We start from the raw sequence: 16,046 nt of genomic DNA on the forward strand, positions 1-16,046 counted from the left end.
GGTCGACCTGGTTGGGTATATTGCTAGCAATATGATTCTTAGTCTCTATTACTAACAATCCCTTTCCCCCCTTTAATTTCATATTGTACATGCTGATATGGTAGAATATGGAATAATGGACATGTAAATAATATTTTCATCCAATGTATGTACCCATATCCGTGCAATAAATGATTTGAATTTAAACTTGAATTTGAACTTTGTGAATGTATTTAAAAATCTTTTACTATTTTTATTGTAATATATTACGTACATTACAGGACAGGAAACTATGTAAAGACTTATATAGGTTTTATATATTTATATATATAAATAAAAATAAATTGTCGAATGTAGGTGTGTAAGCGCATTACTTCAGAATAGTGGTACAATTTTTTTTTTATTGTGTTTGTAATTGTCAGATAATTTTACAATTAGCTAACAAAAAGTTGACCCGTTTTTGAGACTCGATTCTCTCTCTATCTATATAATCTAAGATTGTAACTTAACACATAATAATAATATAGTCTTTATTCAGATCAACTTAGTACTGCCATTAAAACAAACATAAAATTTAAAAAAATTAAAACAAAGTAACTTATTCTAATAATTGCTTCTTGCTTATTTTTTAAAGACCTATTTGCCATTTGGCAAAGGCCTCCCTCCAACCGTTTCCACTCTCGTCTATTCTGATCCACTCTGTCCCACATTATTCCAGCCACTTCCCCGATGTCATCGTCCCATCTTATGCACAACTTATAAATTAACACATAGCTAACCTTATAAATGGATTCACGCTGGCAAAGTCACAGGAAACGCCTAATATATTAATAATAATTATAAATCCAATTAATCTGTGAGCTCAAATAGACACGTCTTCTGCTTCATTAAATTTCAATATGGCTGATAAAATACGAGCAAGTGAAATGTTGGATTCATCATCAATCAAATAATTTTGCCGTATTTTGCTGATACATAAGTAAATATTAGTTATAATAACGTACATATTTAGATTTTATGCTTAACTGAATGGTTAATATTAAATAAACTTCAGTTAGATCTTGTTAGTCTTTGTTTGTTCCTATAGGTGTCGTAAGAGGTGACTAAAGAAACTTAACAGTCGGGGGATGTTCAAAAGCATTCCTTTTAGAATATCACCAAAACCTGGCTGCGGTTGCCAATCCGCCTGCCAAGCGTGGCAACTACTGGCAAAAGATCCCAATAGGGAGAGGCTTATCGATGATTTTGATTGACAATAACGAGTATATTCAGCATTCAAATTATTTATTGCATATCACAAAATACGTTATAGTTTTATGCATAATGTATATGAAATGTTAGGACAGTTTTTATTTGTACAGCAGTTTGCATTTATTAGACTAATAAAGTTAATACTAATTTATACTCTTCGTAGGGGAAAAGGGATTGTTAGTAATGGAGACTGAGAATCCCATTGCTAGCAATATACCCAACCAGGTCGACCTCCTTGCGGTTCTCCTTGGAAACTATCATGGTTAATTTCTGATGAATTTATCATGATGGGCTAACTGGCCTGTTTTCATTCTCATCTATTACTTACTTCACTGGTGCTCCGCCTGCGTATCCCGTTAGCGCAGGCGGGGTTACCATACCATTTTCACCCAACAAAAAAAAAATAAAAAAATCTCCTCATATTCATTTTTCTAATATGATGATGATGATGACTCTGATTTGGTATGATTGAGTGGCACAGTATGGCGTTCCTATTGCAGTATCCACGTGAATTTTTAAAACGAAATGTTAATTAAAGACGTACATTGTTATAATATAAATGAAAATTGGAAACTTCAGAGACAATGGTGAGGCGCGTCTTCTGTAAAACTTCGCTGCTGCCTACTTACAAACTTGTATTCCGGCTTAATATGTAAAGTGTCACAAAGAAGTAAGATTAGGGGGACCTTATTTGGCACAATGAAATTGTACGTTAACTTTGCAGCGTGAAGTTACTTCGGGTTATGGATGTTGCAGAGGTCGGGACTTTCTGTATGCTATTTAAGCTGTACATATGAATGGTATTAATAACTCTAATATTGTAATTGTGACACGGAAAATCTGTCTGCTTATCATATCTTTGTTGTTACCAAAAGAAATCCTTATCACTACTTTCTTTTATCCTCGAGATATAATAAAAGATTATTAAGAGACTTCAGCAGAAATACACCATTAACAGAAAAAAAGTTCCAACCCAGATCTTATGCCAAGTCGTCTTTCTTTATGCGACTTAGAATGGTAAACAAGCTGACAACTTACCTGTTAAAAAGTGGTAACCGTCGCCTATAGACATAAGCAGTACCATGGACATAACAGAGTATACCATTTTACCCATGATACCCCCATATGTTACCAATTCTGAGGACTCAGATATTCCTCTGTACCCTGTAAATTCACTGCCACATCCCACCCTTCAAACCGAAACACAACCATATAAACACAACTGCTTCACGGTTGAAACACGAATGGGAAACACGTGTACTCCACATGATAATAAGCTAATCCTCCTTTTGGTGAAATCTATGAAGGTGTAGAGATCCTTCGTGCCGGATACGTTCTTCCACGCACAATTAAACTATAGAATCAACTCCCAGCAGTAGTATTTACAAACAGATACAACTCTGAAAGATTCAAGAAAACATCTTCGTCCTTTCTTAAAGGCCAGCAATACCTATAATTCCTCTGATTTTGCTGGTGTCTGTGAGTGATAGTAATAAATTGACATCAAATGAGTCAAATGCTCGTTTGCTCCTTACTTTGTAAAAAAAAAGGCTATTGTAGTAAGTATTGTAAAAAGGTAATTAAAATTCGGATATTGGCGGTAGGTAAAATCAGTCTGAAACCAATAATACTTCAGATACCGGTTCACTGGTTCGCAGACATCGGCGGAGCTTTACTTAATTTTTTATTACTACGATTAACTCTTTAAGCACTTTGGATGGCTTTGATTTTGTTTTAGTCTTATCTGAAGTTGTTGAAATTTTGTTCTTGAAGTAAAGCCTTCAGATAATAAAATTTATATTTAATGAAGATAAAAAATTATTAGAAAAAACTAGAAGTATTCTTAATTATATTTTAATTTCATTTAAAACTAACCAAATAATATTTCTTTTTACATAATAATTCGTATCGCATCGTATAAGCCGTTAACTGTCCGCTGCTGGGTGGAAAGGGATTGTTAGCAATGAAGTTTTACAGCCCGATTGCTAGCAATATGCTTTATTAGGTCGACCTCCACGTGGTTCCCCTTGGAAACCATCGTGAACAATTCTTGTTGAATTCGTCACGATGGGCTAACTGACCTGCTTCATCCTCACCTATCATCCTTCACTGGTGCCCCGCCGGTGTATACCGATAGCGCAGGTGGGGTTACCATTCCATTATCATCCATTAAAAAAAAACTGTCCGCTGCTGAACATAGACCTCTTCCATAAGGAGTAGGAGGGGGGGGGGGGGGGGTATTGCTATAGGTTTTGGTATTGTTTTAAGAGGAACGTTGTTGCCCATCCCTCGATTATTAAATTCCCTTAGTGGCCTATAATAAGAGGTAAAAATGGCGCGCGAAAGAATGGTTTAGTTCATTCTGTGCCGAAACCATTTTATTTTCGTAGGTGGCAACCCAATTTTTGGGTGACATTTTATAAAATTAATTATCGTTAATATTTGTCGAATCGTGACGAATTCGAAATTTTGTCATTGTCGTTTTAATAATAAAGTTGTAAAAATTGCTCAGGAAACGGGAGTTTATCAATCAATCTATCCACCTGAACCGATAAAGGTTTTATTGAATAAGATATTTATAGCTCCACAAATATCCAGTCTTGAGATTTTTTTATTATGAAAAAGCTATATTTAAAAGTGTTTATTAATCAGCAATAGAATTTCAGATGGTGAATTTATTTATTAATTTATTTAACTCTTTATTGCAACAACCAGAGGGAGACTTTGTACAAAAGTCTCCCTTGCTTGGGTACCTCTGTCCCATTCGTGTTTCAACCGTGAAGCAGTTGTGTTTGCATGGCTGTGTTTCCGTTTGAAGGGTGGGATATGGCGTGAATTTACTGAGTACAGAGGAATAACACCTGAGTCCTCAGGAATGGCAACGCATGGGGGGTATCATGGGCGAAACAGTATGCTCTGTTATGTCCATGGTACTGCTCATGTCTGTAGGCGACGGTTACCACTTTCCATCAGGTGGGCCGTCAGCTTGTTTGCCATTCTAAGTTGTATAAAAAAAAGTTTATATTAATTTAATTATATGTTTATAATACATGAGTATATATTATATTGAGAAAACATAAAGTAATATATATATATAATAGTAATATATAAACATAAAGTAATATATATATATATTACTTTATGTTTTCTCAATTCATGAATGTACCGCCTACTTATTTGTCGGTTTTCCCAATGGTATATATATATATATATATATATATATATATATATATATATATATATATATATATATATATATATATATACACATAAAATATTACATTAAAGTATAGTATATCTTTACAGGCAAGTCAAAAAAATATAATATTTTGCTAATCTAAAGGAAGATGCTCAGATAGACTGCTCACAAAAAATATAAATAAGTAGTTACTAAGAATAATTTTCAGTTTTATGTTATCCCTTTTAATAAAATAAAAAAATATTACAATACTACATACTTGTGTACTGAACTAAGAGTACGTTATTTCAATTGATATTTCAAGAAGTATGCAATTGGTAGATCGCACAGCGTTTCGTCGGTAAACAGTAAATCCTGGATCTAGTCAAGTCGGCCACTCCTGGTATAGACAATTTAATAAATTAAATTTTAATTGTTAAATGTACAAATCATTTCATCTACACCGCAGATACGTGCTCTCAATAAATGAATCTCTATTACTGATGCTCGGAGCACTCACTGGCAACACAGTCCGTGATATATCAAAAGTGTTTGCTATTCGAGGTAATCTTCGTGCATACACGCCGAGCTCCGTACACACCGAGTCCACACATTACCATACGATATACACTGTTCTTTATAAATATTTCATGTTATATTCAAATTTTTTTGGCAACACCAATTCGGCTGGAGTGTCGAGTACATGCGATACATCAAAGTGTTTTATTTACTTGTTTGTTAGCTGTCATTTTTATTTGCCTCTATTATTTTATTTGAATTATTTATACGTTACTTTTTTTTTACAAAAGTAAATATTTGTCAGTGTGCACGACTGCACGTATTTGATTGACCTGGTTTCTGATCTATCGTATTTCCTTCGCTCCACGGACGCTAGCTGCACTGAAGGATAAATCGAACAAACCATTCCGTAAGCATGTTTCCAGTTATTGTTTTCTGAATTTAATATAAAACTTAATTCGTTTATTGGTTGCAATATAGATCTGTTAAATTAAGTAGTCTTTAAAATAAATTTTATACTTATTCCTATGCTATGATATAGTACAATATTTTAAAACATGTGACATAACTTCTGCGTCCTCAGTTGTAAGACGTTTCTCTTGTAATGTATGTAGACACCTAGTTTTTGTAATAACTATATTTTTTGATTCGATTAAGTTGTGTTTTATTTCTCTCTGTCATATTAAGACCTAAAGGCGGTAAATAACTATCAGATAGTAAATTGACAATAATTAATCTTATTTTTTAGAAAAGAAAGTATTTATATTTACGTTATTTTCCATTACATCGTCAGCTCGTTCACCGTTCTCGATAATACGAAAGTAGGAAAAAAAAAAATCGTTCGACTTGAACCTGATTTTTGAAACATCTTGTATAAACTTAAAGAGACTAAATTTACCTTATCTACTTTTCTTAAGTATCTAGTACTATAATAGGTATGTTCTTAAGACTTGCCTTTTCGTCGTGAATAGTAGACTTTGAAAGTTTAGAATAAGGTTGAAGTTCGTGTGTAGTGTTAACATAATTACAATAGCTAGCTGTAGGATTACTGTTATTTACTCTATTTATGCCACTAATAGTACGCAATTTGTCATATACCCAAGGGTCTCACGCATACTAATGGTAGAGGAAGTAATTAAAATAAATCCCTTCACGCAAAAACGGGTACATACGATTTGGATTGGATCTTAAATTGAGTCACCCTGAATGGAAGACGGAAGGGTTTTCCTAACTGGAACTGTGAAACATTGGAAAACCATGTGATATGTAGATATTAAGTCGGACTATTACTATATTGGCCTGTGTTGTCCCGGCATAAAATAGGCCTCACCTTTCTTTCCTGTGCAGGTCGTAAAAGGTGACAAAGCGTAAGGTTGGACAAGAGATAAGCGGCAGCGTCCCTCTTAAAACATCTCCAAAGTCTGACTGCGGTGGCCAATCCACCTGCCAAAGGCATCTGCATGGCAAAACCCTCCAAGGGAGAGGCTTATGTTTAGCAGTGGACAGTTAAAGGCTGATATTATTATGATAACGATTACTGTATTACTATAATTTCACACCCTTAGTTATTTTATTTAATTTCGCTACCATTATGAATATTATGCATGCAACTACCAACTTTGAGCATTGGCAAGACTAGACTTCGAGCAGCGATCCATTAAATGCCTGATAATACCTCGTTTAGACGTGAATGACACTTTACAACATGAGTACAGATTTAATAACATCAGAAATTGATAATTGATAGGATAGGTCGTCGAGTATCTACAAATAGTGGTCAATCCTCAAATGTAAGCAATCGCACACAAACCAATAATAGTGTTTGAAAAAATAACAATTAATCCGTGAATAATGTATTTCAAAATATCACGTATTTAAGTAAAATATGTATTGAAACATTAAATTGGAAAACAAATAAGACCAATTTAATGTTGGTCTTATTCAATCTATGTTAGCTGAATTTAAACCAGAAATGTTCTAACATCTTTGTAAATTATTGATGCCCATTAATTCTTCTCTTTCCACGTCTAGGGAAAGTAGATAGAGTTTTGTTTGAGAAATTAGTTCAGGGTACGATAGTACTGATATACCTTAAGAAGGTAAAAGCCCTTAAAATAATAATAATAAAAAAAAAGTTGGAAAACAAAGTATAAGTAAGCTATTTACATGGTTATCAAAATTTCAAGTGGATCAACGCAACGGCTCTTATCTAAAATTGTATTTTTTATAACTATTCGTAAATAAAATTAAATAATTAAAGCTTGTTTATATGAAATTGACCCTATAACGATCTGTTGAAGACATCAGCACGTACCATCTGGTTATTATGATGATACTAACTTCATTCCAGCATCATGCATATGCGTCGCTAAAGAATTGCAGTTTATCCTTATTTTATGGATGCGTGGTGTACAACCACTGTAAGTACAGCACATTTATTTCTTCTTCGCATATTTAGGCTTTGAAATAAGCTCTCCACTGAGCCTTATTCCATATATATGATATATCATATATAATATGGAGCACTCCAAAAAACGAGCCTGCAAAATTTTAAAATATTAGCAATGAACTAGCAACTTCTTTTGCAAATGTTCATGGGTAACGGTAGCCATTTTTCCTGGTTAGGACCATTTGTTTCTTTACATTTCTACTAATAAAAACAATGCTCGGCTACATTTCATTTTTATTTTTTTACAGCAGACAAAATTTCATTTCTTTTATGATATTTAGAATCTCAAATAAGTTTCTAGTCCACCTTATAGAAAGTAGTAACCGTTGCCTATTGACATGAACAGCACCATATACATAACTTACTATGATACCCATGAGACTTTGTACAAAAGTCTATTGCTTGGGTACCTCTGTCCCATTCGTGTTTCAACCGTGAAGCATCTGTGTTTGCATGGCTGTGTTTCGGTTTGAAGGGTGGGATATGGCGTGAATTTACTGGGTACAGAGGAATAACACCTGAGTCCTCAGGAATGGTAACGCATGGGGGGGGGGGTATTATGAGCGAAACAATATACTCTGTTATGTCCATGGCACTGCTCATGTCTATAGGCGATGGTTACCACTTTCCATCAGGTGGGCCGTCAGCTTGTTTGCCATTCTAAGTTGTATAAAAAAAAAATCTCATGCGTTACCATTCTTGAATAGTATGGTGTTACTCTTTCGCGTCCTCTAATTTCCATGTTGATAGCTTTGTACAAAATATCAGTTACATTCATAAGTATTTTGTACAACTCAATACAGGTTACGTTATGGTAACGTGCAAGTCTTCTTAAGTTTCCTAATCCGATTACCTGGGGATACATTCGGAGGATTTTCGCGGGATTATGTCGAACCTGTAATTTGTAAGATTGAATTGGTAATGAATCTAGACATATTACATTCGCAAATAAAATTGGCTAAGGCATCTCGGAGATGTACAGTAAAAGAGTTATTTCTCTAAAAGATACATTGGGTAAATAAATTGTGTATACTCGGATTTATGTTCAGTACTAGCGGCCCGTCCCGGCGTCGCACGGGTGGACATTTTTACATTTTAAAAAGTGGCCATTAAGGCTGCACACGCGACGGAAGCTTAAAAATAGAGTAAATTCTCCCGTTTTCCCAACATTTCCCTTCACTGCTCTGCTCCTATTGATCGTAGCGTGATGAGAAATATACTATAACCTGCCTAGGACTATGAAGAATAATTGTACCAAGTTTCGTTAAAATCCATCTAGTAGTTTTTGTTTCTATAACGAATATACACACAGACAGACAAAAATTTAACTGATTGCATTTTTGGCATCAGTATCGATCACTAATAACTCCCTGATAATTATTTTGGAAATATATTTCATGTGCAGAATTGACCTCTCTACAGATTTATTATAAGTATAGATTAAGTTTATTAATAATGCTCTTTTTAAGAACAAGCAAATTAGATGAATTTTGAATGTTTGCATGTATATACTGTAAAGCTACGATGAAAATATTTGCTTCTTTAAATTTCCATCTCAATGGTACTTTATTACCCATATTAGTAAATTGCATATTCTTAACCGATTTAAAAAAGAAGGAGTTTCTCATTTCAACTGTATTTTTTATAACCTCATAACTCCGTTAGTTATAAGCTGATTAGGAAAATTATTTTTTTAATTATTTTTTCCTATATACCTAGTTTGGTTTCATAGAAACTTTATTAAAATCGATACAGTAGTTTATTCAAGAAGTTTATCCAAGAGACTCAGCCGACCAGAAAGGGTCAGCAACGTGTGCTAAATGATATTGCAAATGTTCATAAGCTACGGTAACTGTTTACCATTAGGTAGGCCGCATATTTGTTTGCCACCTCAGTGGTAAAAAATAAAGTTTTCAAATCAAATTAGCTAGTTTTGTAATAGTGTATGGACGAAAAACTAAAAGTCCAAGGGTCGGCAGAGAGGGCGGTTAACAATGACTTTCCTAGACCGGTATGCCGTTCGCAACAACTTAAATTAATCGTACCTCTTTGATGTGCTGGTTCACTAGTCTCCTGGGTTTGCTGTCTTTCTCCACGGCGCAGCTAAAGATCCTCACGGGCTCCGGTGCACGCACAAATGTTGTATTTAAATAGGGTGGCGTAATGTCGAGTACTTCACATGTCCATGGTACACATACCAGTTTTTCTATTAATAGAAACTAAATCTTATTATGAAATATAACAAGTTGCACACAAAACCACTTCGTAGCAAACTATAAATTTCACTTATATGTCCTTTATTATAAAATAAATACACAAAACAGAGCGTATGCTGCTAACAACCCGTCATCACTTTTCGCGCCAACGCCATATTACTTTTTTTTTTATCAATCTGAACATAGTTGCGCTCAGGTGCGATGCGACAGCACTCTCTTGTGTGGTAAAACGACCTTCAAGCAGTGCGATGCAACCGGTATCGGATTATCACTATTGAACAAGCCCAAACAAATAGTAATATGAAAATACTGTCATATTATTAATATTCCATCCATAGGATTTACAACAATATGAAAATCATCTATAAATTATTATATAAAGCATATTTTTTACAGGAAAGCAGCAAAGAACAGCTATGCAACTACAGAAGATAATTAATAAGGAGTTTTTCTTGAAACATTGTTGTCGCTAGTTTAAATGCTGGGTCATATATTTTAAAAGAGACCCATTGAAAATGAGCTGCGCCGGAGGAACTATTTTTAGTTGAAAGAAAATTTATATTAAGCAGTAACTAGCTACTAACAACTGGATAGAACAAAAGATTTATTTTTCATAAAACTTGAGCATAGAATTCGGGACGGGATAGTCTGGCTATTCTGTTTTAAAGAAAACAGCTATTTTAAGAACAGCGTGTCCTGAGATAAAGTTGTTGTTGAGTATTTTTTTTACGGAATTGTTAAGAAATCTTGTTTATTATTAAAATGATTTCGAAGAAATCTCTTATCTCGATGACTTTAGCGGTGTAGCGGTTACAATTAAAATTATTGCACGTCGAATAAGTTGTAACTGTTCATACTAATGCCAAGTCTAAGGCAACGTCTAATGCTTCGAGTATATGTAAAACAAAATTCTATTTATTCTATTCTATTCTATTCAACTTTCAAAGATCATTTATCGCTTTGAAAACAACTACAACTATACTTTATTTTGAGCTAACTTTTTTTTTATACCACTGAGTATACGGCCCACCTGATAGTAAGGTATTATTGTAGCTTATGAACGAATACAATACCAGGGACATTACGTGCCTATTGGCAACTTTTTTGATTTTTGAAGTATCCCTTGCTGTCGTCTCTTGGAAGAATCTCGATTCTCGAATCTCTTATTTCATAATTTAAGCATTGTTAGGAGGAAACATATTTAAATCCATGCTGTACACTACCATCTAGACCTTAAGGTACATGGATGAACTTCCAGTCGATGGCAAGCTGTACAAGGTAGGAAGTAGCCATGGTCACTATGGTAAACAATTTCTGTGATCATAGTCCTTTGTACAAGCAATAGAACATGCAAAATCTCTTCTAAGACGTATATTACTCTTACTACATACACTTATATTAAACAAATCGAAAATATCTATTTTATTTATTTATTTTTAACTATAACATTTAAGTCGATTGGTACACATGTATGACTGTAACTACTAATGAACTGTCACTTTTCTCATATTGGATTTGCTGGAAGAAATCTCTATTGGAGATAAGCTCGCCCTTGTGCACTATTATGTTTGTTTTTACATTTCAGTAACCTTTTTGTGTACAATAAAGAATAAAGTAAAGTAAAGTATCTGCCTTTTTGAAGACAATTTGGTAAGTTAAGATTAAAATATTGTATTTATTACGGTATACATAAAGTAAATTTCATTCTTATTTATATAAACAAAGTCGTAGGTCAGGTATATCTAATTTGTCTATTTATATAATGTACTATATATAAATTTACATAAGTCTATCAATTTGAAGTTATTACCATCAGGGTCTTACGGGTGGGCGTAGCCCTCTATGCCCCAACGCTATCGGCATCAATTTATTTTGTTTACATAAACGCGAAGGGTTTTTTAAATGGGATATTTCTCTTTCGTTTACCAACAATAAATGTGTATATATGCCTCGTATGTTTTACCCATAAATCGTGGTTACACACCGCCATTACGGAAGGCAATAAAGAGATACGCAAATAGCTAATTTGAAAGCGTCATCAATATTTGTGATATTTCTCGACTTCTGCACCTACATTGGTATAACGCAAATACTTAAATTTTATTTTTGTACTTGTATGTTCTTTTTTTTTTATCGTTATGAGTTTTAAATTACGGTTGATATTTTCAACCGATTTAAAAAAAGCAGGTTCTCTGTTCGGTTTTAATTTTCTTGTTATGTTTTTTACCTTATACCGATATGGAAAATTGATTTTTTTGCCTGAAAGGATATACTGGTACTATAGAAATTCTGTTAAAATGGATTAAATAGTTTAGTTTTTAAAACAAAATAACTGGTTATGCTAAAAACTGGTTATGCTTAAAAAAATATTAAATATTATGCTATTTTAATGCAACTTTTAACAACAAAGTAGCTGGTCTACCTGATGGAAAATGGTAAGCATCACTTATAGACGTATGAATATACTGTACTAACATACATACACACACACATAATATACTTTAACAACCATGCTACACTTATGCATTCATTTTATTAAGTTTTATTGATTATATTCATTATACCAGAGGGAGACTTTGTACAAAAGTCGTTTGCTTGGATACCTTTGTCCCATTCGTATTTCAACCGTAAAGTAGTGACTGTGTTTCGGTTTGAAAGGTGTGATATGGCGTGATATTACAGGGTACAGACAAATAATACCTGAGTCATCGGGAATGGCAATGCATAGGAGGTCATGTATCATGGGCGAAACAGTATACTCTGTTATGTCCATGGCACTGCTTAAGTCTATAGGTGACAGTCACCACTTTTCATCAAGTGGGCCGTTAGCTTGTTTGCCATTCTAAGTTGTATAAAAAAATACCATAAGAAGGATATTACCAGTAGTTGCCACCCTTGGTGTTGGGTGGTGGTAGATTGGTAATAGCAGTTAAGCTTCGGTGATGTTTTAAAATATACACTGCTGCCCATCATTCGGCTATTAAGTTCCCTTAGTCGCCTCTTACGACACAGGAAAGATAGGTGTGGCTCCTTCTATAGTGTCACATGGTAAATAACAGATTACACTAAACTTGTGTTTATAAAATATGCTGGTTCTTGTTGTTATATAATTATTATTTATTAATTATATTAATTGTAAGTAAAAATGTCGTCTGTTGACTTGATGTAATATAATATATATATTTTGTTATAATTAATTTGATTTTCAATTTTTTTTTTTATAAAAAAACTAAATCTATCAATGTATGTAAAAAAGGTTCATTTTGAACGACTCGTATCGTTTTAATCTGTTGTCTAATAATTGGCGGATATTCTGTAAAACGAGCTCTAAATCTTATCATTTGCAGTATTATCATTCTTGATTCAGCATATATAATGATATCATTCGTCATATATATAATACCAATGGGCATAATTTATACAGTGCTGTCTTGTCCCAAACTGAGCACAGCTTCTACTATGGGTACTAAATACATAAAAAAAATACAGTCGAACATAGAACCAGCTTTTTTGAAGTTGGTTAATAACTGATAGACATTCAAATTTTTTTTTTAATACAGTTATATTCAGAACTTTTTCCGAGAGTCGTTTAAATACACACAAATACGGTGGGAATACTTTAAGGAGAAAAGGTTTAATCATTCCTTCGAGAACTCTGGCAAATAGAATTGTAACAAAAATCTTTTAAATTTTTAATGAATTGTCGAATTCATTTGCAATTATATCTTGTATGTTAAAAGGTAGTCAAATAAAACCAAGCTCGAATTGGCTCATTACAAATACGCAGACAATATTGACATTGAGTCTCGGAGTTTGTAATTTCTCGAATTATAAACTCCGAGAGTTAATACAAAATGAATAGGAGTTATTAGAAATATATAAAAAAAAAAAAACAAATACACCAAGAGGCAAATTACAAAATAGAAAATCTTTTAATACTGTAATAGATAGATATTTCTGAGATCATAGATACTATTACTTGGTCTATGTTAGTAATGTGATTTACAGGGCGTGAATTTACAGGGTACAGAGGAATAACACCCGAGACCTCAGGAATGGTAACGCATAGGAGGTATCATGGGCGAAACAGTATACTCTGTTATGTCCATGGTACTGCTCATGTCTCTACGCGACAGTTACCACTTTCCATCAGGTGGGCGATCAGCTTGTTTGCCATTCTAAGTTGTTATCTTGGTAAATTTGTTCTAGTTTCCATGACTGTCGTTGTTGAATTTGAGACATAGAAAATAAATTTGTTTTAATTTTATCTCTTTTAAATTGTTAAGTTAAACGCTGTAGAGTGCATGAAGGATCTTATAATCCACCGCGTCTACCTGTGCGAAGTTCTAAACTTAAAATACTAAGAATAAAAAGAAAATATATTTCATGCAAACACGAAACGAAGTACAACAATATCTCTATAAGATTTAAAGAGTATTATTAATTGATTGTAAACTGTCTGATAAGAAAGCTCTATTTTTAGTAGAACAATTAACAGGTGATCAACGATGATAATGATAAAAGTGTCTGAAAGAAAAGTTTGGAAATAATTTACTTTCAAGCGCAACCTCCCAATGACTTCTTTCTTTTCCTTCTCAATACTTTTTTTTATTTTTTTTTTAGTTAACAAACAGTAATACAATATATAATTATAATAAGATTACATTTAAATGTATTTCATAGTTCTACTAATAACGTTAACTACAGATTGCTATATAAAGAAAGAAAGTATATAAACATGCATATTTATGACAATTTTATGTGACCTTTTAGAAATAATCTGTAATAATAATAATAAATAATAATAATAATAGAAAGGTCGCTGTTTTGCGAAGAAAAAAAAAATGCTTACAGATTTAATATCTCGCTGAATCATGCCAATTTTTATACCTTTCACTTCGACACCTAAATATTAATCAAAGTGTCGGAGCCAGTGAATCGGGAAACGCAGTAAATCAACATAAGCCGAATCTCTAATGAGAAATGCAAAGCAAATTAAGAGAACTGAAACGGCGTAGAATATCAAAAGCTTAATTACAGACGAGTTTTTTGCTAACGTTTTTTTTTTTTTGGCATTAATTCGTTAGATCACCTTTATGCATAAGAAATGAGCATTTCTCATAATTAAATTGTAGTAACTTTTAAATTAAAGTAAAGTAAAGTAATTAAATTAATAATAATATTTAAAAATTACCAATTTAAATTGCATTAATTAACTAGACGTAACTATGACTTTGCTAAAGTGGTTCGAAAAAAAAATTTTAATAGGAAAATATAAATGGTGTATGTTTCAAATTTACTTTATCATATTTAATTTGAATCTGCTTATACGTTAAAACATGATTACTACATTTTATTAACTCATAATGTTTTTTTTTATACAACTTAGAATGGCAAACAAGCTGACGATCCACCTGATGGAAAGTGGTAACCGTCGCCTATAGACATGAGCAGTACCATGGACATAACAGAGTATACTGTTTCGCCCATGATACCCCCCATGCGTTGCCATTCCTGAGGACTCAGATGTTATTCCTCTGTACCCAGTAAATTCTTGCCATATCCCACCCTTCAAACCGAAACACAGCCATGCAAACATAGCTGCTTCACGGTTGAAATACGAATGGGACAGAGATACCCAAGCAATCGACTTTTGTGCAAAGTCTCCCTATATTTTTCATTTTTAGGGTTCCGTACTTCCAAAGGTAAAAATGGAACCCTTATAGGATCACTTCGTTGTCCGTCCGTCCGATTATCAAGATCTTTTTAATAATATTATATACTTAGGTCTGTAATCTCTAAAAGCAATGAAAAAAATCAAACTTCTAAATCGACGTAATCAAAAGATATGGCGGTTTATGTTCCATCTATGTTGCATATTTTGACATTCGCAAAGGGAATCAGAACAGGTACTTTCCGTTGACCTATAATCATGAAATTTGACAAGAAGCAATTCCATGTAGCAGAAGTAAAGAAAAAAATCTGAAAGCTGTAAATTTGTAGTTAATTCACAAAAAAATAAACTTGATTATTTTGTACGGAACCCTCGTTGTGCGAGTCTGATTCGCACTTGACAGAGTTTTTTATGTGGTATATGTATTCTTTTATCTCTGTCTTTCGTATATCTATCGTTATTTATGTGCTGTAATGTAATGCAAATAAAAAAAATATCTATTTAATATTGTAATTATAAATAAAATTTGCAATTACTAAAAAAAAAAATAACAAATCGGAACCCCTTATTTGTAACTATTCACGTGGAGTTTCTTGCTTTACTTTAAGAGCATTTAAAAGTTTTTAATTAGATTTTTTGTCTCCACTGAAAGGTTGCCGGAGATGAAAAAGTTTCTTTAATGATATTTCACGAAACTTCCCGCTTCTTACCTTGATTCTACTCAAATTTCCATTCGGCTACGGGACAACTGTTCCTATCAAAAACATTTAACAGTTTCAC

General features: G+C 33.1%; 1 protein-coding gene and 1 long non-coding RNA gene across 2 annotated transcripts in view; one reads left to right on the top strand and one right to left on the bottom strand.

Annotated features, from left to right (window-relative positions):
* The window catches only part of LOC113510262 (uncharacterized), a 136,963-nt gene that overhangs the window by 10,670 nt on the left and 110,247 nt on the right, over positions 1 to 16,046 (top strand). The gene's annotated exons all lie outside the window — the stretch shown is intronic.
* On the bottom strand, positions 7,377 to 9,708 carry LOC116412735 (uncharacterized). Its single transcript, XR_004223871.2, has 3 exons — positions 9,422 to 9,708; positions 8,230 to 8,271; positions 7,377 to 7,467 (listed from the first exon to the last, which is right to left on the bottom strand). It is a non-coding gene; the product is annotated as an uncharacterized LOC116412735 (long non-coding RNA).

The sequence above is a fragment of the Galleria mellonella genome, unplaced genomic scaffold (genome assembly GCF_026898425.1).
Source record: "Galleria mellonella isolate WM207_F2 unplaced genomic scaffold, CSIRO_AGI_GalMel_v1 utg44, whole genome shotgun sequence".
Classification (NCBI taxonomy): Eukaryota; Metazoa; Arthropoda; class Insecta; order Lepidoptera; family Pyralidae; genus Galleria; species Galleria mellonella.